This window comes from Balaenoptera musculus, chromosome 3, assembly GCF_009873245.2.
Source record: "Balaenoptera musculus isolate JJ_BM4_2016_0621 chromosome 3, mBalMus1.pri.v3, whole genome shotgun sequence".
NCBI lineage: Eukaryota > Metazoa > Chordata > Mammalia > Artiodactyla > Balaenopteridae > Balaenoptera > Balaenoptera musculus.
In genome coordinates this window covers 22,166,550-22,176,777 of record NC_045787.1, presented here as the reverse complement: position 1 = coordinate 22,176,777, position 10,228 = coordinate 22,166,550, and the positions used below count along the sequence as shown (strand labels likewise).

The 10,228-nt window shown below is 32.4% G+C and overlaps 1 pseudogene; it reads left to right on the top strand.

Annotated features, from left to right (window-relative positions):
• The first annotated feature begins 6,182 nt into the window (after positions 1–6,182).
• Positions 6,183–6,618, top strand: LOC118892029 (annotated as a pseudogene).
• The last annotated feature ends 3,610 nt before the right edge of the window (positions 6,619–10,228 follow it).

Below are 10,228 nucleotides of genomic sequence, written 5' to 3'. Positions count from 1 at the left end.
TAACACTCTGCTGGTAAATAACATTGCCCCCCTCCTAATTCTAAGAATCATTCAGTTTCTCTAAGGAGATATATATATTTTGTTGTTTTGTTATTGTTTGTGGGGGGAGGATTAGGTGTCAATTTTGAAGCAATGGAAAAGAAGGAAAAATGTAAAGATAAAAACTGGAAAGACTAATTCCAAAACTGATCTTCAAAATTGCCTGAGAGAAATAATCTATATTGTCAGAAATCAGGATAGTGATTTCCTTTGGGAGTTGCTACTAGAAGCAAAGATGAAGGAGGCTTCTAGACTAAAATGTTTAACAAAATTAGTGTACCCCCTAAAACAGTAGCTCATTTTTAATGCTTCAAGAATACTTAAAATAACTTTTTAAATGATTAATGTAAACTATGGAAATAGCACACAAAATAAGTACACAACTAATCATGGTAATTCATACCTGTTTTTTTGTTGTTGGTTTTTTTTGGTTTTTTTTCGGCTGTGCCATGCAGCTGTCAGGATTTTAGTTCCCTGACCAGGGGTTGAACCCAGGCCCCTTGCAGTGGAAGCCCAGAGTCCTAACCACTGGACCACCAGAGAATTCCCTCATGCCTGTATATTCTAATCATGTGATAGAGAAGATTCTAAGATAGTCCCCTAAGATCCCTGCACCATAGTGTAAATGTCTTATATAATCTCCTTCTCTTGAGTGTAGGTGTAGTCTGGAATATAATGGGTTATCACTTCTGTGATTAGTTTACTAATAAGCTGACTGTGTGTTATGCAAAAGGGAGATTATTCTTGTGTGGCTGACCTAATTACGTAAGCTTTTAAAAGAAGGTGAAACATCAGAGATGGAAGAACACAAATGAAGATGAGAATTCCATCAATAGTCTATCATAGAAATCAATTAATGAAATATATTTTGAGTTCATAGATTTTTATTTTATTGCATTTTCTCTTTAAAATTTTAATCTAATTATTATTATTATTTTTTTTTGATACATTATTTTTATTATTATTATTATTAACTAAAACCCATAGTTTACATTAGGGATCACTCTTTGTGTTGTACAGACTCTAATTATTATTATTAATTATTATAGGTGCAATTACCTTATTTTATTAATTTCAACTCTTACCCTTCTAATTTTCTCTCTTCTACTTTCTTTGGGTTTAATTTGATTTTCTTTTTCCAGCATCTTAAGGGAATAATTTAAGTCATTGTATTCATAATTCTTTTTTTCCTAATATAAATACTTAAAGACATTTAAAGACATTTCTCAAGACTGTTTTAGCTGTATTGAACAAATTTTGATCTACTGTGTTTCCACATTTACTCATTAAAATATTTTCTATTTTCCTGAGTATTTTTTTGTCCCTAGTGTTATTTGTAAGTGAATTGTTTAGTTTCCGTACACTTGAATATTTTAATATGCCCTTTTTTGTGAATTACTAATTTAATTATGTTGTATAAATGGACTCATATAATATGTCATATTTGTGGATGTCTTTTTATATCTGGAATAAAATTTACAAGGTTCTTCTATATTGTAGCATGTATCATTACTTAATTCTTACAATGAATAATATTTCATTGGATGGATATAACATATTTTATTTGCTCATTTATCAGTTGATGGGCATTTAGATTATTTCTACTTTTTGTCTATTAATAAACCATGCTGCTGTGAAAAAGTGAAGAGAAGTTTTGGTAGACATATGTTTTTATTATTCATAGGTATATACATATGAAAATACCTAGGAGGGGAATTTCTGGATTATATGGTAACTCTATTTTTAACATTTTGAGAAACAGCTGAACTATTTCCCATGGAGTCTATATCATTTTACATTCCTACCACCAATTTCTCAACATCCTGGCCAACTAGTTTTATGATCTGTCCTTTTGACTTTAGTCATCCTAGTAGGTATTAAATAGTGAATATACTGTGAATATCCTACTATATCAGTATCAGAGATGATTATATGCTGTGTGTCATTTAATCTATTAATAGAGTATATTATATTGATAGTTTTTACGTATAAAATTGCCAATGCATTCTTTGGATGAAGCCCATTTAGCTGTATATAATTATTTTTATATATTGTTGGATTCATTTTTTCCGAGTATTTTTTGAACATTCTTTGTCTATATTCATTAAGAATATTGGTCTATAGATTGTTCTTATAATGTCCTTATACTAGATGGAAAATAGCCACCCGTCTTATTCCTATAGCAAAGAAACATTTTTTCACACTAATTCATGAACTCATTCAGTTTCTATCATGATACATGCAGAAATAATGCAAATTTATATTAACATAGGAAAATTAATCATCATTATCATAAGGTGTTTCTTTTCAATGAAAGAGAAGCATGTAATTTCCATGTGAAGATGCACATTGAATGGGATCAGCTGTATGGTGATGGACAGAAACTACACTTTTGGTGGTGAGCACGTTGAAAAGTATGCAGAAGTAGATAATATCATGTTGTACACATGGAACTTATATAATGTCATAAACTGACATTACCTCAATAGAAAACAAATCTAAAAAAAGCACACTTAAGAAGAAAATTACTGTCTTGTTTTATGGTGCTTTTAAAAATGATTTTTCTCCTTCAGTGTTGTTACTTCAAATCTAATAAACTTAAGATGTATATGTAGGGTAATGTTTATATCTCATATGTGGTTGGCCCATAAATATTATTTTAAATATGCACTGTTTTACATTAGGGTATTATTTCCTGACCTCTCAACTAAAGTTTATAAATAACTGATTCTGACATTCTGTACATTGTAATATAAATGAGCATGGGGTACAATAGCAACCTCTTACCATAACTGATCATTAACACTCAAGAATGTTTTATGTTGGAAGGGAAAAAAAGTTGACTGTCATTGAATGGAAAACAGAAACATGATTATACTTAGAAAATAAAGGCAGTAAATGGTTCATTTGCTCTCTTTCCATTTGCAGAATTGTAATAAAAATGCCAACTAGATTGATATTTAGGCAAAAGTACATTGCAATGAAGTTAAGATTACGAGAGGAGCTGCATTAATATACAACATTCCTGTTTGAGCCTGCTTTTCTATTTCAATTTCAAGAGTACTTGGGTATTTTAATTTCAGTTATAGATACCCATTTAGCTACTGATTTAAAGAGAACTCTCTTTTCTATAAAATAAATGTTAACACTTCTAAGTTATTCCATTTTACCATGTTTTCTTAGATTTTAATCTTAATCTTAAAAAAAAAAATCACAACATTTGAAAGAAGTTACAGTCCTGTATATCACACAGAGTACTGAATGCCTTCTAGTTCACACATTATTAAGCTGCTGTAGCAGCAGCTGCATAGGATTTAGCACAACATATGGTGTTGATTCTTTCTCTTTTTTAATGAAAATCTGATTTATAAATCTCTTGCAACAAACTGGTGATGAAATGTTTAGCAAAGCTATAACATGTATTACTTGATATTTAAAAATGCCACCTTTATTTCTCGTGAGCAAAATGATGACAGACTTATGAAGGTATGCTAAAAGAGGAGCGGAAATAAAATGGAAGGAAAGAATGAGAAAAAATGTAGAATTACAAGGTAATAACTAATACTCCCTAAAATGAGTCTCATAAAATAATGTTATTTTTATTGGTTAAATAATTATTTGAGTTGTAATTTTAGAGTTTTAAAAAAATTTTAAAGTATTAAGGATGTAATAAGGTGTTTTGTGTGTTTTATTGAGGCTGGGTAGAGAGTAGTACAGCAGCTAAAGAAAAACTACACTATTTCAGGATGTGTCAGAATGCTATGTAAGACATTTCAAATAAATGTTTTTAATAGGAACAATATCAATTTTTAAAATATAGAAAAATTGTATTAACAATTAAAATAAAATGGAAAGTGTCATACAGGCTCTAGCTATACATATTCCAAGAAACAAACCTTGATGAAGATTGCCTTTCTTATTCATCAGTTCCTGTTTTTCTATGCCCATGACATTTATTCTTTCTAGAAATTAACTAGTGACTTGATATCATCTCATGTAAGAAATGATTCTTACTAAAATATTTTCCTTATATTCTTGAAGATTCCCTGTTATGGTACCTGGAATCTTTCCACTTAGAAGAGGGACCACTTAAAACATCTTCCAATGAAAATATATTTATCAAGAGGAGATTTAAGAAGGGAGAAAACCATCCTTTACCTCTAAAGTGATATAATGCAGGTGTTTTAAGGAAAAATAGATTCTCCTTATACATACATATATGCAGAGAAGCTTGATTCTCAATCTAAGTTTTAAACCTCATTACAACACAAAACTAATATTTTGTTTATTAAGATGCTATCATAAGCTATACTAGCAGCCCTTCTCGCAAATAACACTTACATTGTCACCAGTGGTGGTATCTTATTTTTAAATGTCACTGGTAGATTACAGACTGGGAATTAGATGTGTTTTTTTATAACCATTTACTTAGTGCCAAGTATTCATATGTTTGTGCAGTCTGAGCTTGAGAATATTGGGAATGACAGTTTCTATTTTCAGGCTAATCTTTTCTCTCTGTTGACCAAGTAACCTTTCCAGACTTCACTTCCTCTTTATTCAGAATAAGTCCCCATCCCCCAATTCCTGCCAAAAGAGAGCCTCCATATTCTGGAATAATCTTCCTCCCCCTAATTTAGATGTGTCAAAACATGTCTGAATACTAGAGTGAGAGTGATTCAGCCACAAGCTGGTAACTCCACTAACACTAGTGAAGTCAATATCAGACCCTTAAGAAATAAAGCATTTAGGGCTAGCAAAGAAGAGATTTTTAAAAAAGAAAAATACTAATATCTATTGCTAGCTAGTGAATCTTTACTTATTTTATTTATAATAAACAACTTAGATCTTATTATGCCAATTGATCTTATTAAGCCAATTAATAAAGCTGGTACAATATTTATAGGTGATTTTAACAGAATTCGTTTTATGTATAAATGGCCAGTCGCTATTCTTGTTCTCATTATTACTACTGTTATGCCCATCCTCACTGAACACAAATAATTTACAGTAATCTGTGATCTATCTAGAAAAGGAAATGGCATTAAGGGAAATCACAGATCAGCAGAGAGGAAATTAATTAAATATTAAATTAAATCTTGACAGCAAGCTTTCAGAGGCAGCGAAAAATCTCCGTTGCTGATACAAAACAAATACACTTAACATCTTTCCTCATCTGTAGTATTTCAATAGATACTATACAGATCTAATACAGACCCAGATAACAGATCTAATGATCTGTCACATGAAACACCTGCTGCAAAGTTTCTATTCTCCCAACTCCTAAAAACATGAGTTCTACAACCCAAGCTAGTAGGTAGATTTTTGCCCCTTTTTTTCTGCTCTCACAGTGCTTAAGAGGCTTTCTACTTCAGTTGTCTGTAACTCCAAAGTAGTTTAAGTTATTCAACTTTTTCTGAATTTCATTTTAGTGCATCTCAAGAGGCTGACATTGATCAGACTCAGAAAATCTATCTTTTAATTCAAAGACTGGGTAAAAATCTGTAAATGCCTGTGCGTGAATGCATAGTTAGGGTCAATATTACTTTTTCAGTTCCCATACCTTTACACTGCACCTGACCTGTTGCACTGATAAACACTATCAGGTATTCTAGTTTGCGAAAACTGTAAGGACCACTTCACATGCATCTCTGGGGAACTAACTATTGGAACTGTCCTCAAATTTATCCTGCTGAGGCTAAAGTTTTCTTATCTATAAAATACTCTTCAGGGACTTCCTTGGGGGTCCAGTGGTGAAGACTCCATGCTTCCACTTCAGGGAGCACAGGTTCAATCCCTGGTCAGGGTATAAAGATCCTGTATGCCATGCCACGCAGTCAAAAATAATAATAAAATAAAATACCATTCATTTTATTCATTACTTAATTAGAAAAATAATGGGGGAAGCAGTAAAAGCCCTCAGTTCCAGAGGGTGAGAAAGCCTGGGGAGAGAGAGCTGTGAAGTTCTTTTAATTAGTCCAGCACAGAAAGACTGATTTACCTAGAAATACCATTTGCCTAGTTTTCATGAAGTGCTTACTTCTGTGTCTATGACCCTTTCTTCCAAAGGGCCTGCCCTCTTTGCCCCTCTTTGACAGCTGAGTCCTCTTCACTTGGTTCTGGATTCCAAGGCCAGGCCAGTCTAGATGGGATTTCTCTCACCTGAATATGAAAGTGATGATGATTCATGTTGGACCTAACTCCGTATACAAGAAGACACCGCTGGTAGAATCTACGTTTGGCCATAGTTTGGCACCTCCGGTAGAACAATACTCAGTAGCCATCCAGATTGCACTGGCCATTGTGCAGGATTTTTGTTCCAGAAAGTTGGAAAACTTACAGCAACAGTAGGCTGTTGGCCATCTTCTTCAGATTTACCAGTCAAAGTAACTATGTGCAAACCAACTGGGACAGAGTTGAAAAAAGATATAAAGAAAGCAGGAAGACATGATTCAGAAATGAGCAAATAAAGCAGCACCTGGAATCAGCAATATAATTGAAGCAGCAACAGAATTTATCAAACAGGACATTGTGATGTTCAGTGTATTTGTGAGAGGCTATTTGCTAGGCCTTGCCTCTTAAGGACATGAATGCTCTGTCCCAGTGGATTCAACCTGAGAAGAGAAGGGGTGGTAACATGATGATGTCTCTACAGTTCCAGACACCAGATTCTCCAGGGTGTGAAGAAAAAAGTAGTTGGGCAAAATGGAACTCACAACTTACTGTTTGTCTTCTGACAAATCCTGCAGCGCAGGCAAAAAATAAATAAATAAAGTGAATCCGCTTTAAAAAATATATATGTTTGCAATAAACTAAAAGGATTGTAATGCCCTTTTGTGGAAGGTCTTAGAAATAATAGAATTATTGAATATATTAAATAGATTCTACTGATATAAAATAATAATAATGGGGAAAAATCAGTGCTGTTCTAGTCTCTGTGACAAAATTAGTGCAGCTTGTATCTCCCGAATTTTACCATTCTGTTTCTCTTGCAGGACCAGAATATGGGGCTGCCCTTTGCATTCTCTGCTTCCCAGCACAGAAAACACTGGCAAAGACCAGGCAAGGTAGCTGGACATTTAAGCTACTCTAAACTACAGACTATTCTTGAAGGAGAATCTTTTAAGGAACTGAGTTTTTGGTTTTACATGGATAGTAATGAATGTATACAACTGAATTTTACAGTTATTTTTAAACAGTTGTATAAATGTTTTCTTAACTGAGAGATGACTAATTTTGGTTTTTCTGTTTTCACTTGTATTCATTAAAATGTTTTTTAAATTATAAGCCTTGAATCATTATACTTATGTGAGTGTTGATAAGAGTAATCATTTCTAAGCTTGTTTGCCTCATGCCATAATATATACACATATTTCAAGATATTGAATTTATAGAAAATATATAGAAAAATATATGGAAGTGAATATTTAGAGAAAAAATCCTAATGATCACACCTCGTCAAATTATAAGATATGACAATTTCCTCTAACTATTGTCAATACAAATGCTATTAATGCATTTGTAATATGCAAAGAAACTTTTGAAAATTCATGTAGGAAAATTATATCAGACAGCTCACAGATTAGATTGTACAAATATTGAGTACATTAATGATTATTCATTAAAAACAATCCTAGGTAAAAACAGTAATAAGATGTCGGTATTAAGTCAATCCTTTGAAGTAAAAAGTAATGGCATATAGGGTGTTAATAGATATTAGAGACATAAATTAAAGTGATTGGGCTAACTAAGGCTAAAATGCCACACTAGCAATTCAGATTATTATGAGTGTTTTGTAGTGCCAGCCTGGGAATGCTCAAGGAAGTATATTCCAAACTTCCTTAATGATAAATGTCGCCAGACTAGATAGCTAAACGTAATGATTACCAGGCCTCTGCCCCAAGAGATTCTCATTCAGTAGATTGTATTGTGACATTGTTATCTATAGTGTATCTGTAGTCCTCCTGGGGACTCTTCAGGCAAGCTTGAAAATCACCAAGGCTAAGAGAAGGTCTGTGACCTTGGCACACTCTGAGCCTTTTAACCTTCCTCATTTGTACTTAAAGTTTGTGAAATAGGTTTTAATTGTCAGATTATATAAACTTTTATTTTACAGCATTTGCTCACCTGGTCTTATTTGTGACTAACAATTCTGTGAACTACTTGATATGTATTTCATATATTCTTTACTTGGATTTAAGGGTGCACATGCGTTCTCAAACTTAATGTGCATAAGGATCACTTGGACAAATCATTAAAATGCAAATGCATGCTCTGCCCCATAGATTTTGATTCATTTGGTCTCTGGTGGGACCTAGGAATTCACATTTGAAATAAGCACTCCTGCTGATTCTGATGAAAGTGCTGTACAGATTACATATTCAGAAATCCCACTGTAGAGGACTGATGAATTAAAATCACAGTAACTGTTGGAAATCCACCTAAATCTAAACAAACACTGTGGAAATACTTCTGTGTTTGGAGCTTCCTACCAGCTGCCAACATATTACCTGAATTTTACTATAAATGGTGCACTTGAATGTCATAAGACATTATCTTTATTCATTGGAATTATTTTGAGATTCATTCTATTTAAAAAACACTACAAGGACAGAACTTCTAGGTGATTTAATTAAGACAAAACTCCTATTATTTGTTATTTAGGTAAACTTTTTTTTTTTTAATGCCCAAGCAAAAAAATTGTTTGCAATTGTAATTATACTCTTTACCAATGTACCAAAAACTCCACAAAGAAACTGGTATTATATTTTCCTACAGGAAATCTTGCAATTTTGCAGTTCACATTTTTAGTTAGGTAAAATACAACTTTCATTACTATGCACAACGAGAATAGAGAATTTAGATTCACGTGAGAATTTAAATGTTTCTGATCCTTTCCAAAATAAAATGTTATGCACATGCTTTAAGACAGTTGAACTACTATGCTTCTCACTAATGATGGAGTAAAATTTTATGTGAATGTGTTATAATATTTCTGAATCTCATTAAATATTACATTCATGGAATTTTATTTTAGAACAATAGCTATCATCTCTTAATTGTTATGATCCTGAAACACACCAAATGCATTTCACTTGGTCAAATTTGCATTGTAACTTATTTTAAATGTTTAATCTTAGACATCTGATTTATTAGAAGGGTTGATTCAAAAATCGAATGTGTCTGGCTTGCAGAAGAATGAAACTGTCAATCTTATAATGATTAAAATAATGGATTAACAAATGGGCTAACCATATAAACAGTGGCTTTTTATATTGGTGTATCAGTGTTTTAAATTAGGTAAAATTTGTCAATGTGATCAGCTTTATTTTTTTACTTTCAGATGATATAGTCCAATTTAATGAGGAATAATAACACTGACTTTCTCATAGTTATTACCACAATGCAATCAGCAAAGTATATTAACAATTTGGATAAACAGTCCTTGTGCGCGTGTGTGTATGAAAGTGCACATATGCCTGTGTGCACACAGAGTACATGTTTAATTATGATATTGATATTTTAAAATACAGTTATATTTGTCTGTGTGAACACGTTTTATTTCTATTTTGAACAGAGAGTGTTATTAATTCAACCATGCTACTGACCATCTATTTCTGATTTCCTAAATAATTATTTTAAACAGAAGTCATGTTCCTTTATCCAGGTTGGTTTTCCTCATCGAAATTGTGTGTAGAAGAATAATATCTTGATGAAAAAAAGAAGAAAGACTGCACAGTCTAACCCTAATTTTAGAGGGATATCTTTATATCTTCATCCCTGACATCAAAAGAGAAGGTATCATAACATTTTAAAGCTTGAGCTTTTCATTTGACTGAGATTAGAAAATAAGGAACTCTGGATTTTGTACTTGTTTACCTGAAAACATCAAATTTAATACAACTCAAAAGATGTATTATATTCTAGTTTACTTTTCATATGTCATTGTTATAGTCAAATGTTCTCTTTTTTCCAAGAAGACAAAGTTTTCCTTTGTGAATATTATTTATTTTAACTTTTTATTTTATATTGGAGTATAGTTTTTTTGTTTTGTTTTGTTTTTTTTGCCACACTACACGGCTTGTGGGATTTTAGTTCCCTGACCAGGGATCGAACCCAGGCCCTTGTCAGTGAAAGTGCAGAGCCCTAACCACTGGACCGTGAGGGAATTCACTGGAGTATAGTTGATTAA